Here is a 20832-nt window from a genome sequence, read left to right as displayed (position 1 = left end):
AAATGGATTCTGATCAAAATAGGAATGGCCAGGGAGTTTACAGAACCAAAGTGATAACATTTATTTAACTCATAGCTTTTTTTAAGAAAAGAGTCTTAAATTCCACAAGAGTCTGTGTTGACTTGGCTTCCCTTATTAGGTCTTTAGGAGGGGGTAGAAAGGGAAATGGCTCTGAATTCTATCATCAGAAGTGAAAGAGAAGGACTAAAAAATTTCTATTAACTTCATCAAATCATAAAAATGACAGCACCAATAAATTGATGTAAATCTGTTGAGTCAATGTAGGTCCAAAAATTGATTTACTTATATTTGACTGCAACCATATCCTCAAGGCATATCTATTTCCTCAAATATATGTTACTAAACATTGAGGTTCAATATATTTGCTTATTTCATGGCCCAAGGCTATGTGCTCATAGTATTTGATCCATATTCAAACCTCCTAACCTATTCCAGAGAATTTTTTCAGTGATAAATTAAATACATAATGATATTCACTTGACCCTTTATCATACTTTATTTCATTTGCATGTGGCTTTTAAAAAATATTGACCCTAACACAAAAGTGGATAAAAAAGTAGCTTCACTCCTAATATTTGAATGCTCAACAGTAAGAATAAAAATGGAGGGCCCATATATGTTTAATGTTTAAGTGGGTAAATAAAGCTATCATTCTATTGAATAATACATGTTCTGTCCTCTATCCACTTTGAAAATATCTCCAAAATTGCATAAATGCTGAGATGTGAACTTGCAATTGTTGGCCCTCTTAGAGTTCTAGGCCAAAAACAGGTTTGATGATTGGCTTTGAAGGGTACAAGACTTCACTGCATGCGTGTTAAATTGCTTTAGTCGTGCCTGACTCTTGGTGACCATATGGACCCTAGCCTGTCAGGTTCCTCTGTTCTTGGGATTCTCTAGGAAAGAAATTTGGAATCAGTTGCTGCTCCCTTCTCCAGGAGATCTTCCCTAATCAGGGATCAAAACTATGTTTCTGATGTCTCCTGCAGGCAGATATTCTACCACTAGCACCACCAGAGTCTTAAATGAAGAACTTGGGTGCAATCTCAAAAAATAAAAAAAGAATGATCTCTTTTCGTCTCCAAGTCAAATCATTCACTATCACTGTAATCCAAGTTTATGCCCCAAACACTAATGCCAAAAAAGCTGAAGTTGAACAGTTCTATGAAGATCTATAAGACCTTCTAGAAGTAACACCAAAAAAGAATGTCCTCTTCATCATAGGGGACTGGAAGTCAAGTAGGAAGTCAAGAGATCCCTGGAGTAATAGGCAAGTTTGGCCTTGGAGTACAAAATGAAACAGGGCAAAGGCTAACTGTCAAGAGAACGCACTGGTCATAGCAAACACCCTCTTCCAATAACACAAAAGAAGACTCTACACATGGACATCACCGATGTCCAAAACTGAAATCACACTGATTATATCTTTTACAGCCAAAGATAGAGAAGCCCTACACAGTTAGCAAAAACAAGACCAGGAGCTGACTGTGTCTCAAATTGTGAACTCCTTACTGAAAAATTCAGACTTAAATTGAACAAAGTAAGGAAAGCCACTAAACTATTCAGGTATGAACTAAATCAAACCCCTTAGGATTATACAGTATAAGTGACAAGTGATTAGATCTGATAAACAGATTGCCTGAAGAACTATGGACAGAGGCTCATGACATTGTAGAGGAGGTAGTGATCAAGGTCATCCCAAAGAAGAAGAAATGAAAAAAGGCAAAACAGTTGTCTGAGAAGGGCTTACAAATAGATGAGAACAGAAGAAAAGTGAAAAGCAAAGGATGAAAGGAAAGATATATCCATCTGAATACAGAGCTCCAGAGAATAGCAGGGAGACATAAGAAAGCCTTTCTCAGTGATCAATGCAAAGAAATAGACGAAAACAACAGAATGAAAAAAACAAGAGCTTTCTTCAAGAAAATTAGAGGTACCAAGGGAACATTTCATGAAAAGATGAGCTCAATAAAGGACAGAAATGGTATGTACCTAACAGAAGCAGAAGATATTAAGAAGAGGTTGCAAAAATACACAGAAACTATACAAAAAAGATCTTCATGATCCAGGTAACCACGATGGTGTGATCACTCACCTAGAGCCAGACATCCTGGAATGTGAAGTCAAGTGGGCCTTAGGAAGCATCTCTATGAACAAAGCTAATGGAGGTGATGGAATTCCAGCTGAACTATTTCAAATCCTGAAAGATGATGCTGTGAAAGTGTTCTATTCAATATGCTAGCAAATTTGGAAAACCTGTTCAGTTTTCATTTCAATCCCAAAGAAATACATTGTCAAAGAATGTTCAAACTACTGTACAATTGTATTCAACTCACAAGCTAGCAAAGTAATGCTCAAAATCCTAGCTAGGCTTCAACAGTACATGAACTGAGAACTTCCAGATATACAAGTGGGATTTAGAAAAGGCAGAGGAACCAGAGATCAAATCACCAACATCTGCTGAAGCATAGTAAAATCTAGAGAATTCCAGAAAAATTCTACTCCTGCTTCATTGACTAGCCAAAGCCTTTGACTTTATAGATCACAACAAACTGAGGAAAATTCATAAAGACATGGGAATTCCACACTACCTTACCTGCCTCCTGAGAAATCTGTATATAGGTCAATAAGTCACAGTTAGAACTGGACATGTAACAATGGAATTATTCCAAATTGGGAGAGGAGTACGACAAGGCTGTGCATTTTCACACTGGTTATTTAACTTATATGCAGAGTACATCATGTGAAATGCCAGTCTGGGTGAAGCACAAGCTGGAATAAGATTGCAGGGCCAGATATCAATAATGTCAGATATGCAGATGACACTCTTTGGGCAGAAAGTGAAGAGGAACTAAAGAGCCTCAGGATGAAAGTGAAAGAAGAGAGTGAGGAAGCTGGCTTAATACTCAGCATTCAAAAACAAAGATCATGGCATCTGGTCCCATCATTTTATGGGAAATAGATGGGGAAACAATGGAAATAGTGATAGACTTTATTTTCTTGGACTCTAAAATCACTGTAGATGGTGACTGCAACCATGAAATTAAAAGACTTTTGGTATTGGAAGAATATCTATGATCAACCTAGACAGAATTTTGAAAAGCAGAGACACTGCTTTGCTGACCAAGTTCTGTCTGGTCAAAGCTATGGTTTTTCCGTAGTCATGTATAGATGTGAGATTTGGACCATAAAAAAAGCTGAGGACTGAAGAATTCATGCTTTTGAACTGTAGTGTTGGAGAAGACTCCTGAGAGTCCTTTGGACTGCCAGGAATCTGCCAATGCCATGCCAGCAAAAGATAATGACCCGCTAAAAGCTTAGATGATGGTTAGTTTCGTTTTGGAATAAAGTATTTTTAAGTAAGATATGCACATTATTTTATTAGACATAGTGCTATTGCACGACTTTAGACTACTCTGCTGTGCTCAGTCACTCAGTCACGTCCGACTCTTTGCAACCTCGTAGACTGTAGCCCGCCAGGCTCCTCTGTCCGTGGGGAGTCTCCAGGTAAGAAAACTGGAGTGGGTTGCTGTGCCCTCTGCCAGGGGATCTTCGCAACCCAGGGCTCAAACCCAGATCAACCATATTGCTGGCAGATTCTTTACCATCTGAGCTACCAGAAAAGTCTAAGAATACTAGAGTGGGTAGCCTATCCCTTTTCCAGGGGAACTTCCTGACCTAGAAATTGAACTGGGGTCTCCTTCATTACAGGTGGATTCTTTGCCAACTATGCTACAGTATACCATAAACATAACTTTTGTGTGCACTGGGAAACTAAAACATTTGTGTGACAGACTTTATTACAATATTTACTGTATCGCGGTAGTCACGAATGGAACTCACAGTATCTCTGAGGTATACTTGTAGTTTCTTAGTGTTGATAACAAATTACCACAGGTCAGGTAGCTGAAAGCAGAAGGAATTTCTTCTCTCATAAATCTGGAAGTTAAAAATCAAGGGGCTGGCAGTACTATGCTCCCTCTGAAAGTTCTTGGGAAGCACACTACTTGGTCTCTTTTAATTGCTGCTGCTAAGTCACTTCAGTCGTGTCTGACTCTGTGTGACCTCATAGACGGCAGCCCACCAGGCTCCTCTGTCCATTTGATTTTCCAGGCAAGAGTACTGGAGTGGGGTGCCATTGCCTTCTCCACTTTTAATTGCTAGCTCTGGATAAACACTGGCATTTCATCCCTTGTAATTCCACCACTCCCATCTCTGTCTCTGTTGTCATCATGGCCTTCTTCCTCATCTGTATATCTGCATCCCTTCTCCTCTTATATAGACAACAGGTATTGACTTTATGGCACATCTTAATTCAGTATAATTTCGTCTTAATACAACTAACTGTATCTGTGAACATTCTATTTCCAAGTAAGGTCACACTTGATATTCTGGATAGACATAAACTTTGAGATGACACTATTCAAACAAATATACCTAAGATGTTTCATTTACTTTCTTCCATGTTTCTTCTTAAGAATATGCCCTTAACCAATTTTTAGGCTACACTTCTAAGAAATCTGAAATCTAAAATAATTTGATATTATATACTATATTATGGTATCATATAGTACATAGGGATATAACTATATACCCATAATATATAATATAATATATACTTGGTAGAATGAAATATATATATTTAATGATGAAAAGTATACTTTATCAAGAACATGTTGTATAGGAAATTGATAAATATTGATGTGTATAAATAGGAATTGGTAAAGATAAGAAGAAAGCATATACTATATTTACAAGGGCTTTGTAAATTACTCTCCTATATTGTTTAGGGCATGATTTTTCAAAAAAAAAGTTTATGGAGGGAAATTTGGCTTAAATATTTAAAAGTATGTACTAAGCACCTACTGTCTTTTAGGTGGTCAAAACATGCTAGTGGTACAAAACTGACAGAAATTGCTATCTAAGGATAGCACACATTTTGGTGGGAAAATATATGAAATAATTATACATATATATATGTAAATATATATATAATGCATAAAAACTATATGTTCTGTTAATTACTCTGCACATCAGACTCTTTCTGACCCCATGGACTGTAGGCCGCCAAGCTACTCTGTCCATGAAATTCTCCAGGCAAGAATACTGGCATGGGTAGCCATTCGGTTCTCCAGGGGATCTTACCAACCCAAGGATCCAACCTCGATCTCCTGCATTGCAGGCAGATTCTTTACCATCCAAGCCACTAGTGTATATAAAACCATATGTATATATATTCTATTGCTTCTTTTTTCCTGGAGAACACTTTACAGCTATTCAAAGACTTATATTTAAAATATGGCATTGCATATAAATTCAATTGCCCTTACAATTTCTTTCAGTTATATGTTTTGCCTGGAAGAGAAATTTTTGAAGAATGTGTTACTTACAGTAGGGGTGGAGATGGAAAGAGGAGGAAGCAAGTGTAAAGCTACTGTATGGAGGGCTGAGATTTGATGAATTATAGTCAAGTTATATCCTTCAACTTCAAGAACTCCTATAGACTTAGGTAATTTTCAAAACAGTAAGGAATTCAAAATAAAAGAAATATAGATCAATGGAACAAAATAGAAAGCCCAGAGATAAATCCACGCACCTATGGACACCTTATCTTTGACAAAGGAGGCAAGAATATAAAATGGAGAAAAGACGGTCTCTTTAACAAGTGGTGCTGGGAAAACTGGTCAGCCACTTGTAAAAGAATGAAACTAGAACACTTCCTAACACCATACACCAAAATAAACTCAAAATGGATTAGAGAGCTAAATGTAAGATCAGAAACTATAAAACTCCTAGAGGAGAACATAGGCAAAACACTCTCCGACATAAATCACAGCAGGATCCTCCAAGACCCACCTCCCAGAATATTGGAAATAAAAGCAAAAATAAACGAATGGGACCTAATTAAAATCAAAAGCTTCTGCACAGCAAAGGAAACTATAAGTAAGGTGAAAAGACAGCCTTCAGAATGGGAGAAAATAATAGCAAATGAAGCAACTGATAAAGGATTAATCTCCAAAATATATAAGCAGCCCCTGCAGCTCAATTCCAGAAAAATAAATGACCCAATCAAAAAAATGGGCCAAAGAACTAAACAGACATTTCTCCAAAGAAGACATACAGATGGCTAATAAACACATGAAAAAATGCTCAACATCCCTCATAATCAGAGAGATGCAAATCAAAACCACAATGAGATACCATTTCACACCAGTCAGAATGGCTGCTATCCAAAAGTCTACATGCAATAAATGCTGGAGAGGGTGTGGAGAGAAGGGAACCCTCTTACACTGTTGGTGGGAATGCAAACTAGTACAGCCACTATGGAGAACAGTGTGGAGATTCCTCAAAAAACTGGAAATAGAACTGCCATATGATCCAGCAATCGCACTCCTGGGCATACACACCGAGGAAACCATAATTGAAAGAGACACATGTACTACAATGTTCATCGTAGCACTGTTTATAATAGCCAGGACATGGAAGCAACCTAGATGTCCATCGGCAGACGAATGGATAAGAAAGCTTTGGTACATATACACAATGGAGTTTTACTCAGCCATTAAAAAGAATGCATTTGAATCAGTTCTAATGAGGTGGATGAAACTGGAGCCTATTATACAGAGTGAAATAAGACAGAAAGAAACGCACAATACAGTATACTAACACATATATATGGAATTTAGAAAGATGGAAATATATCCCTGTATACGAGACAGCAAAAGAGACACAGATGTATCAAACAGTCTTTGGGACTTTGTGGGAGAGGGTGAGGGTGGGATGATTTGAGAGAATGACATTGGAACATGTATGTTGTCATATGTGAAACGAATCAGCAGTTCAGGGTCAATGCATGTTACAGGATACTCGGGGCTGGTGTGCGGGGATGACCCAGAGGGAGGATAAAGGGAGGAGGGAGGTGAGAGGGGGGTTCAGGAGGGGGAATTCATGTACACCTGGGGCGAATTCATGACAATGTATGGCAAAACCAACCAATATAATATTGTAAAATTAAAAAAAAAAAATTAGAAAAAATAAAAAAATAATTTAAAAAATCACATTAAAAGTGAGGAAAAATCTCAACTGATCCATCTTAATTCTTGAAAATTATTTTTCTTACAATTTTTATGTTTACATTGCTTATAATTATGTTCCATTATACTCACTAAAACAGTTTTTTGGTTTTGGTGCTTACAAACAACAATGTTAGGTGAAGTTGAAGTGTTATATGCTAAATTGTTGAGCCAAGAAAATATGACTAATCATTGACTCCTCAAATCATAAACAAACTGGAATTAAGGAAACAAATCTTAACTGATCATTTCTAAGAATATATCTGTAGCTAGTAGAATATGTAAGACAAACATAAGAACTCACCATTATAGATATTGTGGATATATGATGTGGATATTAAAGGACAAAACAAATCATCTCTTACATGAGTTAATGTCATAATTTGTTGCTTAGTTGCTAAGTTGCATCTGACTCTTTTTGTGACCCCATGGACTGCATACTGCCAGGCTCCTCTCTCTGTGGTATTTCTCAGGCAAGAATACTGGAGTAAGTTGCCATTTCTTATCCTGGAGATCTTCCCAACCCAGGGATTGAACCCACATCTTCTGCATTACAGGATGATTCTTTACCACTGAGTCACCAGGGAAACCCATTAGTCACAATGGTAAACAGTCATTTTGAAATGTTAAGTTTAGATTTTTCTCTGCAAATGGTAACATATAGCCTATTCTCTACAAATAGCAACATATATCTTATCCCTAAGTCTGATCCTCAAATTATTTATGTTTTTAGATTTATAACTCATTTTTCCAACAGTCCACTCCTTTAAGAAATATCAATAATACTTCTAAATGAAAAAAGAAATTGTTATCTGTTATTTTATGTTCAACACCTCCAGCTCATCTGTGCCATGTCAATACAGTAACAGACAAACAGAAAGATATAGTAGTATTGCTCTCACAAGTCATTTTTAGCCTTTCCAAATTATAATAAGATAAACTATTCACAGATTCACAAAGACTCATGCTAAACAAGCATGGCAATTGTAGATAACACAGTATCTTGTTATTGTGACACTCTGTCAAGTAAGTTGAAGTTAAACCCTTGACCCTGACAAGAAGATTTAGGGCAGGGATTATGGAGGAAGGAGTGGTGATTTCAAATCCATTCTTACTGCTATGACATTGATTTTTTGTCTTAACATCGAAGAAGCAATGCAATGTTAAAACTATTCTCAGTTTCCAAATAGGAAATATTACTCATTTATGATAAGAAAACAAATGCATTGGTTTCTTATGTTATTGATGTCAAAAATTTAAAAAAAATTAGAATGCTTCAAAAACTTTTGTCTTTCAAAATTTGGAAGGTCTGTAATTTAAAGAAAACTCAAACAGAATTTCATTTTAATAACATTTTAGTTTCCCATTTTAAACAGCTTCAATTATCACAAAAATTCTTCACTAATAAATGTGTCTAACTGAAATCAGAAACTAAAAGCAACAAACATTTCCTTTTTAGCTTATTTTATCTGCATGGTCCTATGCCATTTTCATTCTAGGAAACTGTACAAGTGTGGAAACTGAGCAGTTTTCAGGTATCTATTTGACTACAAGTTTTATTCTAGTACATCAGCTATACTCCCTTACAAGACCAGATAATTCAGAACTCTTGGATCTATAATAATCATACTATAACATGGAAACCCTCTGAAAGCTTAGCCCCTTATTTTCTAATCACCTTCTGAGCCTGTCCCTGAGTCTTGCACTAGGAAAGAAGAAATACAGGTTGTAGTAAATTGTGAAGCATGTGCAATCAACACGTTCCCTGGTTGAAGCACTAAAAGCCATAGACTTTCATTGCGTATTCAGTCAAGAGAGGTGTTTGAGATATAACGAAGTGAAAAGTGGCTTTTTTTTCCAACCAGACAAGAGGGTGTATTGATCATTCACTCTTGCTTCTTAGGGAAAACAGACAAAAAAAAAAAAAGAAAGTAAAAGCAATATATGTATGCATATATACATATGGTTGGTGATGGTGGTTTAGTCGCTAAGTTGTGTCCAACTCTTGTGACCTCATGGACAGAGGAGCCTGACAGGCTACAGTCCATGGGATTCTCCAGGCAAGAATCCTGGAGTGGGTTGCCATTTCCTTCTCTCTATATGTATATATATATAAAGAATTAATTTAAAATCTTTAATTCCAAATGACTGGAAAACAAGTAAATTCTGTACTATTAGCTTATATCATTTTGGCTAAATGATAGGCATTTAGGCTTGAGAAAGTAGTCAGCTTAATCGAGGGCAGGAGTAAACAAATGGTCCTTGGCAATCCTGTAAAAATGTCACCAGACTGAACAAGTGGCTAATTTTCAGAGGTGACTAATAGCACACTTTTCACTGTGGATAAATTGTTATTGATGCCAATGGTAAGAAAAGAAAACATCAAGCAGAAGGCTTGGCTTTGTTTTAAAATCACTTTGATTTAAAACTTGGGCAGCATGATTGCAATTCTGCTTTTATAGAAATCCTTGTTTGAATAGCTAATAGCAATACCAAGAACTTTTCAGAAACTTTAACCAGTGTAATGTAGTTGATATATAACCTACTTTTATACTGATATAAATAGATCTACATATGTGTGTATATATTTACATAATAAAATCACCAATATGAAGAAACTATCAAGATCAAAACTAAATGTGATACTACATGTAGAAATTGAGTCTTTAAGAAAATAAAACATTATTACTTGATGATTTCAGGCACAAGAACCTCAGTGGCAGGAATAATGTGAAAATGACTGTATTAACCTTTTAAAGACTAGTAGTGATTTTCATAATATATTTCTTCTGAAGGCAAAAAATTACAACATTTAAAAATTTTACCATTAAAAGGACATTATTATAATGACATCTGTGTGGGTGGCACATAGCCTAGCCCATTTTATGTCTAACAGGAACACCATGGCAGCATCTGTACAATCAAATAAAGCATGATGGAGTGGCTAATTGTTGCAGCATTGAAGCGTGAATGCTGTCTGATTAATAGAATTGAAGCTGCTCCAGTCATACTCTATTGCATGCATCTTTTCACTTCTTTTCCATATGCAGTTGTGGTCACTGAAGTGCGGTTTCTCCCTGGCACACTGTAGTATTTCCTGTCCACCTGCTGCCTCTTGACTTCTATGTCAGGATATTGTGAGTGCAATTCTCTTTTTGCTCAGAAGCATGCTCATTAAGGTCTATTGTCTAACTGAGATTCTACTATAAAGAGCAATTGAAAAGTATCCCAACCTTCTTGCCCCGAAGAATAGGTAGAAACAATAATAAAAATGTATTTGTCAACTGCCTGAGTTATACATTATATTCTGACAATGGTACATACATAGGACTTCCATTCACTTCATTAATTGTCTAGCTTAACTCTTAGCTATCATTTTTCAGTATCTACAGAAAATAAACTTATGAGGGAGAAATAAATGGACATGAAGATAAGTGTACTTTCCTACTTTTGTCATGCCCAATGCTGCAACATTGCTTTAAATATATCAATCGATTTGGTTTTTATTTGTTTGTTTGTTTTATTCAGGATGTCAGTTCAAGCTTGCTTATACCTTCTGCTCCTTTTCCAAAGGTTTAAGTAACTGTTTTTTTTGTGTGTGGAAATAATATGTTAGTTAAGATATTATACAAGATTATTGGTTTGTCATCTTGAAACAGCATAAGAAGTCCTGTGTTGTGACTCTGAAAATCATTAAAAGTTTGACTAGAACAGGTTACTTATCCTTTTAGGCCTTCATTTCTTATATGAATAAGAATGGAATGAATACATAACTTATAAAAACTATCATTACATTAATTCTGGTAGTTCTGTAGTTCTATTTATGGCTTATTCCTTGGTCAGTGTAATTGCACATGTAGATTTATTTTGGAACCAAATATATTTATTTATATCAATAACTAAAGAAATGATACAGATAACACATACTAATAGGGTTTTTCGCCTATGCAATTAATTTTCTATTAATAAATATCCTTGAGATCTAATGAGTATAAACAATAGTGCAAGCATTTTAGGTACCGTGAAGATTTTAAGGTGGCAAAAACAAGAAAATCCTTTCTTCACAGCATATTCTTCAAATCCTAAAATGATGAGTAAAATTCAACCTTGTATAATTATCTTTTCTGTCTGTAAACATTATGGGATAATATGTTTATATTTTAAAAAGTATAAATATTTGTACATAAAATCACCTTTGACTGAGGGTAGACAGGTTTATTTACATTAACCATCTATTTTAAAAACCAAATAGTTTATTTCAATACATATCCAGCATTTATCCTCTAACAGCATTCTTTTTCTTGCCTCTCAGCCATCTCACTACTTCAGATTCTTGCCACTTGCTAACTATACAAATATTTGAAGTAATTTTCATTGAATCAGTGAAACATAGACTCTGGCACAACAGAACTTGTTTGACTCTTCAATCTAAGATGTGATCTTAGTCAAATTAATCATTAAACTTATTTGCTTATCTATAGGAAAAGGAGTGCATCAAGGCTGTATATTGTCACATCATGAGAAATGAGAATATGCAGAAAAAAAGGAAAACAAGAGACCAAATAGTAATAATGCAGTCATTAAGTATAGTCAAGACCTTAGTTCCTTCTCAAGGGCTATAGATAATATTTGGAGCCTTACCTTTTGAGCTTTCTTATAGGTTCTGAAACTCCCACCAGGTGGACGAAGTTAACAATGAGATGACCAGACTACAGCCATGACATAAGCTGCTACAATTCTAAGAATTGACCTAAGGATGTGGGAACAAACTGATCCTTGAAATGAAGATTAACGACACTTAAAACAATCAAGATGACATTGATCAGACCACCAAGGACCATCAAGTTCCAGATGACTGTCAGAGTTGACTGTGCTGTCTCTGCATTTAGGTCTCTCCCTCAGCCTATAAAAGCTCTTGCCCACTGATTGTCAGCAGTGGTGGTGGAGTTGCCTTTGGACAGGAGCACCCTTTTCTCAGGTTGCTGGCATCCAAAATAGAGCAAACTTTCCATTTCACCAATCTGGCCCCCTTATTATCTTTTGAGTGGTGAGCAACTGAACCCCACTTTTGGTTACAAAACCACAATTATTTTAATGAATGTATTAAATGTATCTCTTCATTATTCTCTGGTCTATTTTCTCTTTTAATTTTATAATATTCCACTGGGTTATGAGTCTAGTAATAACTTTCTCAATTTTTGTACTCTCTAACATAATTGCTACTGACTGAAAGGTAAAGAGTGAGTCTCTTTGCAGAGTATGAAACATGTTTGCAAACTTCCTAATCTCACTTTCTGTCACTGTCATGACTCAGGTTTGCTATGATCTATTTGTGTGGGTGATTTGTCGATCAGTCATGGCCAACTATTTGCGACCCATGGAGTGTAGCCCACCAGGCTACTCTGTTTATGGGATTTTTCAGGCAAGAATACTGGAGTAGGTTGCTATTTCCTTCTCCACAGGATCTTCCCAACCCAGGGATCAAACCTGCGTCTCTTGCATCTCTGGCACTGGAAAGCAGATTCTTTACCATTGTGCCAACCAGGAAGTCCCATAAAACTTATGGTAAAACTCAAAACATTTTGGCCAATCCAATATTTGTACTAAACTTCTGCATTATAAAATTTAAGATCCATGAAATAGTGCTCGAAGAGAAAAATTTGAACAGTAAAAAAAAAATAAAATAAAAGATTAAGTTATCAGAGATCTGAATAGAATACACAATCAAATTTGAATTGAATCTTAACAGCGTGACTTTGAAGTACTATATTTAATATAATATACTGAAGTATTATATATAACTTGAAGTATTGTGGCCAACCTAGACAGCATATGAAAAAGCAGAGACATTACTTTGCCAACACAGGTCTGTCTAGTCAAGGCTATGGTTTTTCCAGTATGTATGGATGTGCCTGGTGGCTCAGAGGTTAAAGCATCTGCCTCCAATGCAGGAGACCCGGGTTCGATCCCTGGGTCGGGAAGATCCCCTGGAGAAGGAGATGGTAACCCACTCCAGTATTCTTGCCTGGAGAATCCCATGGATGGAGAAGCCTGGTAGGCTACAGTCCACGGGGTCGTAAAGAGTCGAACACGACTGAGCGACTGAACGGAATGGAACGATGGATGTGAGAGTTGGACTATAAAGAAAGCTGAGCACTGAAAAGTGATGCTTCTGAATTGTGGTGTTGGAGGAGACTCTTGCGAGTCACTTGAGTTACAAGGAGATCCTACCAGTCCATCCTAAAGGAAATCAGTCCTGAATATTCATTGGAAGGATTGATGTTGAAGCTGAAACTCCAATATTTTGGCCACCTGATGTGAACAGCTGACTCACTGGAAAAGATTCTTATGCTGAGAAAGACTGAAGGCGGGAGGAGAAGGGGACAACAGAGGATGAGATGGTTGGAAGGTATCACCAACTCAATGGACATGAGTTTAAGCAAGGGTCAGAAGTTGGTGATGGACAGGGAGGCCTGGAGTGCTGCACTCCATGGGATCACAAAGAGTCGGACATGACTAAGGTACTGAACTGAACTGAAGCATTCTATATATATTAACATTATACGTAAGTACTTATTGTATATACAGTTCAGTTCAGTTCAGTTCAGTTGCTCAGACGTGTCTGACTCTTTGCAACCCCATGACCTCCCTGTCCATCACAAACTCCCGGAGTTCACTCAAACTCATGTCCATCAAGTCGGAGATGCCATCCAGCCATCTCATTCTGTCATCCCCTTATCCTCCTGCCTCCAATCCCTCCCAGCATCAATAAGTAAACTCTTCGCACGAGGTGGCCAAAGTATTGGAGTTTCAGCTTTAGCATCAGTCCTTCCAATGAACACCCAGGACTGACCTCCTTTAGAATGGACTGGTTGGATCTCCTTGAAGTCCAAGGGACTCTCAAGAGTCTTCTCCAACACCACAGTTCAAAAGCATCAATTCTTCAGCGATAAGCTTTCTTCACAGTCCAACTCTCACATCCATACATGATCACTGGAAAAACCATAGCCTTGACTAGACAGACCTATGTTGGCAAAGTAATGTCTCCGCTTTTTAATATGCTATCTAGGTTGGTCATAACTTTTCTTCCAAGAAGTAAGTGTTTTTTAATTTCATGGCTGCAATCCCCATCTGCAGTGATTTTGGAGCCCAAAAAAATAAAGTCTGACACTGTTTCCACTGTTTCCCAATTTATTTGCGATGGAGTGATGGGCATGATCTTCGTTTTCTGAATGTTGAGCTTCAAGCCAACCTTTTCACTCTCCTCTTTCACTTTCATCAAGAAGCTCTTTAGTTCCTCTTCACTTTCTGCCATAAGGGTGGTGTCATCTGTATATCTGAGGTTATTGATATTTCTTCCAGCAATCTTGATTTCAGCTTGTGCTTCTTCCAGCCCAGCATTATCATGATGTACTCTGCATATAAGTTAAATAAGCAGAGAGACAATACAGCCTTGACGTACTCCTTTTCCTATTTGGAACCAATCTGTTGTTCCATGTCCAGTTCTAACTGTTGCTTCCTGACCTGCATACAGGTTTCTCAAGAGGCAGGTCAGGTGGTCTGAGATTCCCATCTCTTTCAGAATTTTCCACAGTTTATTATGATCCACACAGTCAAAGGCTTTGGCATAGTCAATGAAGCAGAAATAGATGTTTTTCTGGAACTCTCTTGCTTTTTCCATGATCCAGCGCATGTTGGCAATTTGATCTCTGGTGCCTCTGCCTTTTCTAAAACCAGCTTGAACATCTGGAATTTCACTGTACACGTATTGTTGAAGCCTAGCTTAGAGAATTTTGAGCATGACTTTACTAGCGTGTGAGATGAGTGCAATTGTGCAGTAGTTTGGGCATTCTTTAGCATTGCCTTTCTTTGGGATTGGAATGAAGGTGGAACTTTTCCAGTCCTGTGGCCACTGCCGAGTTTTCCAAATTTGCTGGCATATTGAGTGCAGCACTTCCACAGCATCATCTTTCAGAATTTGAAATAGCTCAATTGGAATTCCGTCACCTCCACTAGCTTTGTTCATAGTGATGCTTTGTACGGCCCACTTGACTTCACATTCCAAGATGTCTGGCTCTAGGTGAGTGATCACACAATCGTAATTATCTTGGTCATGAGGATCTTTTTTGTATAGTTCTTCTGCATATTCTTGCCACCTCTTCTTAATATCTTCTGCTTCTGTTAGGTATATAACAATTCTGTCCTTTATCGAGCCAATCTTTGCATGACATGTTCCCTTGGTATCTCTAATTTTCCTGAAGAGATCTCTTGTCTTTCCTATTCTGTTGTTTTCCTCTATTTCTTTGCATTGATCACTGAGGAAGGCTTTCTTATCTCTCCTTGCTATTCTTTAGAACTCTGCATTCAGATGCTTATATCTTTCCTTTTCTCCTTTGTTTTTTGCTTCTCTTCTTTTCACAGCTATTTGTAAGGCCTCCTCATACAGCCATTTTGCTTTTGTGCCTTTCTTTTCCATGGGGATGGTCTTGGTCCCTGTCTCCTGTACAATGTCACGAACCTCCATCCATAGTTCCTCAGGCACTCTATCTATCAGATCTAGTCCCTTAAATCTATTTCTCACTTCCACTGTATAATCAGAAAAATGAAGGGATGGAGCCAAAGCAAAAACAATACACAGTTGTGGATGTGACTGGTGATAGAAGCATGGTCCGATGCTGTAAAAAGCAATATTGCATAGGAACGTGGAATGTTAGGTCCATGAATGAAGGCAAATTGGAAGTGGCCAAACAAGAGATGGCATGAATGAACATAGACATTCTAGGAATCAGTGAACTAAAATGAACTGGAATGGGTGAATTTAACTCAGATGACCATTATATCTACTTCTGTGGGCAGGAATCCCTTAGAAGAAATGGAGTAGCCATCATGGTCAACAAAAGAGTCAGGAATGCAGTACTTGGATGCAATCTCAAAAATGACAGAATGACCTCTGTTCGTTTCCAAGGCAAACCATTCAATATTACAGTAATCCAAGCTTATGCCCCAACCAGTAACGCTGAAGAAGCTGAAGTTGAATGGTTCTATGAAGACCTACAAGACCTTTTAGAACTAATGCCCATAAAAGATGTCCTTTTCATTATAGGGGACTAGAATGCAAAAGTAGGAAGTCAAGAAACACCTGGAGTAACAGGCAAATTTGGCCTTGGAGCACAGAATGAAGCAGGGCAAAGGCTAATAGAGTTCTGCCAAAAGAACACACTGTTCATAGCAAACACCCTCTTTCAACAACACAAGAGAAGACTCTACACATGCACACCACCAGATGGTCAATACTGCAATCAGACTGATTATATTCTTTGCAGCCAAAGATGGATAAGCTCTATATTGTTAGCAAAAACAAGACCAGGAGCTGACTGTGGCTCCGATCATGAAGTCCTTATTGCCAAACTCAGACTTAAATTGAAGAAAATAGGGAAAACCATTAGACCATTCAGATATGATGTAAATCAAAACCCTTATGATTATAACATATATATATATATATATATTACACATATGTATATGTATATTTTAGAGTTGGTTTCCAGTTCTGCTTAAAATGAGCTTAGAAGTCATCTTTATATCCTAACAACAAGTAAAAAACTAAGCTGAATTAAAAATCAACAATTATTCTTAGATCCATAAGATAAGGGAGCACAGAGCACAAATTGCTTACCCCCTGGATTGAAAAGAAACAGACAAATACCTGGAGTTATGACTTACCAGAGCTGACACAAATGACTATAACTGCTGAAGGAACCAACACTGTGTTAGGAAAATCTGGACTGAAACCGACGAATTGCTGGAGGTTCAACGTGGATAGCTTTGAAATTTAAAAACAATAGGGGACTCAGTCGTGGGAGCCCTACATTATTGTGAAATTTGCCACTAGGAGGTCATCTAGGTTCTCACACTAAATATCAGAGAACAACTCCTTTTCCAGCTGGAGAAAAGGAAAAGGAACCATTTTGAAATACTCCAGAGCTCCGTGTTCTTCTTAATAAGGCCTGTCCTCTGGAGAAACTAGCTATTCAGAGCCTCACCTGCTGGGGTTTAATCAAAGCTTCCTGAGTGCATGTTAAGTCACTTCAGTTGTATATGACTCTTTGTGACCCTGGGCTTCCCTAATAACTCAGTTGGTAAAGAATCTGCCTGCAATGCAGGACACCCCTGTTTGATTCCTGGGTTGGGAAGATCCACTGGAGAAGGGATAGGCTACCTACCCCAGTATTCTTGGGCTTCCCTTGTGGCTCATCTGGTAAAGAATCCACCTGCAATGTGGGAGACCTGGGTTCGGAAGATCCCCTGGAGAAGGGAAAGTTTTCCCACTCCAGTATTCTGGCCTAGAGATTTCCATGGAATGTATAGTCCTTGGGGTTGCAAAGTGTTGGACATGACTGAGCTACTTTCACTTTCACTCTTTATGACCCTATGAACCATAGCCCGCCAGGCTCCTCTGTCCATGTTATATTTCAGCCAAGAAAACTGGACCTGGTTGCTGTGACCTTCTCCAGGGGATCTTCCCAATCCAGGGATCAAACCTGTGTCTCTTAGTCTCCTGCATTGGCAGGCAGTTTCTTTACCACTTGAGCCATCTGGGCTCAGATGGCTTAATCAGACCTGATGTAGGGTAAAGGGTAGTACACAACATAAGCATATTCTAGCCATCCTGTCCCACTAAAGCAAGGAGAAAAAGAAAACCGAGAAACACCTATCAAATTCAGGTGTCAGCTCACTAAAACACCTGGACCTATTTGTAGGACTACACAACACTCTGCCACATCTCATTGCCATTTCATTAAAGGTTTATTTTCAGCATCTCCTTTCACTCAATATATCATGCTCAGGCTTCAAAAAAAAAAAACTATAAGCCATGCCAAAGGCAAAAAGTGCAATTTGAGAAGATAGAACAAGCCTCAGAACCAAATATAGCAGAGAAATTTAAAATATCAGTAAGTTATCAGGGATGAAAGGGATATTTGCATGTGTTCTAAATTGCTTCAGGTGTGTCCAGCTCTTTACAACCCTATGGATTGTAGCCTGCCAGTCTCCTCTGTCCGTGGGATTCTCCAGGCAAGAATAATTGAGTGTTTTTCCATGCCCTTTCTCCAGAGGATCTTCCCAACCCAGGGACTGACCCAAGTCTCCTATATTAACAGGTAGATTCTTTACCAATGAGCCATCTGGGAAGCCCAACTGCCAGCCTTAGTCTGCAAGAAATACATACTGTGACCCACTCTATATGCTAAATTTATTGTCTTTAGGGGGTAAGAATTTTCCTCATTCACTCTCATCCCCTCTCCTGCTTTGCCAGTCAATCAACAAGCAGCAATGAGAGTCCAAGCTAGGATCCCCATCCATACTTCCTGCCTCCATTGTACACTGCCCTTGAGAATACCTGGATGCCCCCACTATCCTCATAGAGTAGCTTTCACACTCCATCACTTTGCCCTGTGGTGGTTTGTGGGTGACTCAGGGTTTGAATATTATTATTATAAATCAGTAAAAAGAGAAAAGGACAAGGGTGAAGGGGTATAAAAGCTATAAAGGTCTATGTCTAGCCTAACAGTCTATATAGCATGTAGGACAGGTAATGCCATTAGAAGCAAAGAGATAAAGATTAAGGTGGTTACAGTGACCCAAGGGTACAGATAGAGGAGTGTCTGTTGGACTCCTATAACAAAATCTTCAGCCTAGGTGGTTTATAAAAAACAGAAATATATTTCTCAAATTTCTAGATGCCAGAAAGCCAATTTCCTAGACAGCTGTCTTTTCACTGTTAGCCTCACATGGCAGAAGTGACAAGGGAGTTCCCTTGATTCTCTTTTCTAAAAGCACTAACCCCATTCATGGGGCTTGTCTAATGACTAAGTGGTAAGGAATCTGCTGGCAATGCAAGAGATACAAGTTCAATCCCTGGGTCAGGATGATCCCCTGGAGAAGGAAATGACAACCCATTCCAGTATTTTTGCCTGGGAAATCCCATTGACAGTGAAGCTTGGTGGGCTACAGTCCATGGAGCTGTAAAAGTGTCAGACATGACTTAATGATTAAGCAACAACAACAATCTCATTCATGAGGGGTCTGCCCTCATGACCTAATCACCTCCAAGCCTCCACTTCCTAATACCATCACCTTGGTGATTAAGTTTCAACATATGAATTTGGGGGTGACACAAACAGGGAGGAAAAAAGATATCTAAAAGTTTGTCAGCAATCTACTTGGAAAAACAAAACTACCTATGGTCAAAGTATATTTAAATAATCACTATTCAAATACAGGAAATCAGTCCTGAATATTCACTGGAAGTACTGATGCTGAAGCTGAAATTCTGATACTTTGGCCACCTGATGCGAAGAACTGACTCATTGGAAAAGACCCTGATTCTGGGAAAATTTGAAGTTAGGAAGCGAAGGGGATAACAGAAGACGAGATGGTTGGATGACATTACCGACCTGATGGGCATAAGTTTGAGCATGCCGTGGGAGTTGGTGATGGGCAGGGAAGCCTGGTTTGCTGCATTCCATGGGGGTCACAAAGAGTCAGACATGACTGAAGGACTGAACTGAACTGAATTAAGTCAGATACATTTTAAAATTCATTTATAGTCATTGAATTCCTACCTCACAGTATATATCTTATCTTAAACTGTGCATTTACTTTATAAATTTATGTCATTTCAATTTTTAATAATGGAAGTGTCATCAATCATTGGGAAGAAATCTAAAAAGCAAAGACAATAAACCTGACTTCTACATCTCACTGCTTTTTGTCAGTTTATTCTCATTATCATTGGTTCATATGCATTTTTGGAATAAGGTGCTCTATTTTCCACTGAACCTCAAGTGCCATATAAACTTTATACTGTAAAATAAATCATAATGCCTGAAGATCCTGTGCATTTTGATATCATGACTTCAAAAGAATTCAATATGACAGTCATTAAGACTTAAAGACATAATTAAGAAGCAAGCACTAAATCTCTGGCAAAGAAGGAACAATTATTCACTTCATCTTTCTAGCATGCTTCAGATAATTCTATAAAAAATAGGACAGACTAATTGCTAAAAAGAAAGTTGAATTTCATTATATATATATATATATATATATATATATAAATGATTATATTTGAATATATATATATAATCTACTTTCAAAAACTGACATTGGAAAACTATAGTCCCATGTTTTCAACCCAAAGTATGACATTTTAGGGCTTCCTAGGTTGTTCAGCTGGTAAAAAATCTGCCTGCAATTCAGGAGACCTGGGTTTGATCCCTGGGCTGGGAAGATCCCCTGGAGAATGGAATGGCAACCCACTCTAGTATTCTTGCCTGGAGAATCCCCATCGACAGAGGAGCCTGGCAGGCAACAGTCCATGGGGTTGCAAAGAGTTGGACATGACTGAATGACTAAGCACAGCAAAACAACACCAAATTATTATTTTTACAATAATGAATAAAAAGTAAGCATTATTCAGTTACATTTTTAAGGTAAATATATTATTAGACTTAATTTCTTCCAATATTTTCTAGTCTTATTGGGAAAAATTTTCATCAGCAAATAGTGATATAAATAGAATTGCTAAGTTATTGGACAAGGAAATGGCAACCCTCTTCACTATTTTCGACAGAAGCGTATGGCGGGCTACAGTGCATGGGGTTGCAAAAGAGTCAGACACGACTTATGAACTAAACGACAACGTTAAATTATTGGTCTCTTAGTTCCGCCACATTCT

Source organism: Moschus berezovskii, chromosome 1 (genome assembly GCF_049115385.1).
Source record: "Moschus berezovskii isolate FMDL1 chromosome 1, NW_MosBer_1.0, whole genome shotgun sequence".
NCBI lineage: Eukaryota > Metazoa > Chordata > Mammalia > Artiodactyla > Moschidae > Moschus > Moschus berezovskii.
This window is presented reverse-complemented; position numbering follows the sequence as displayed.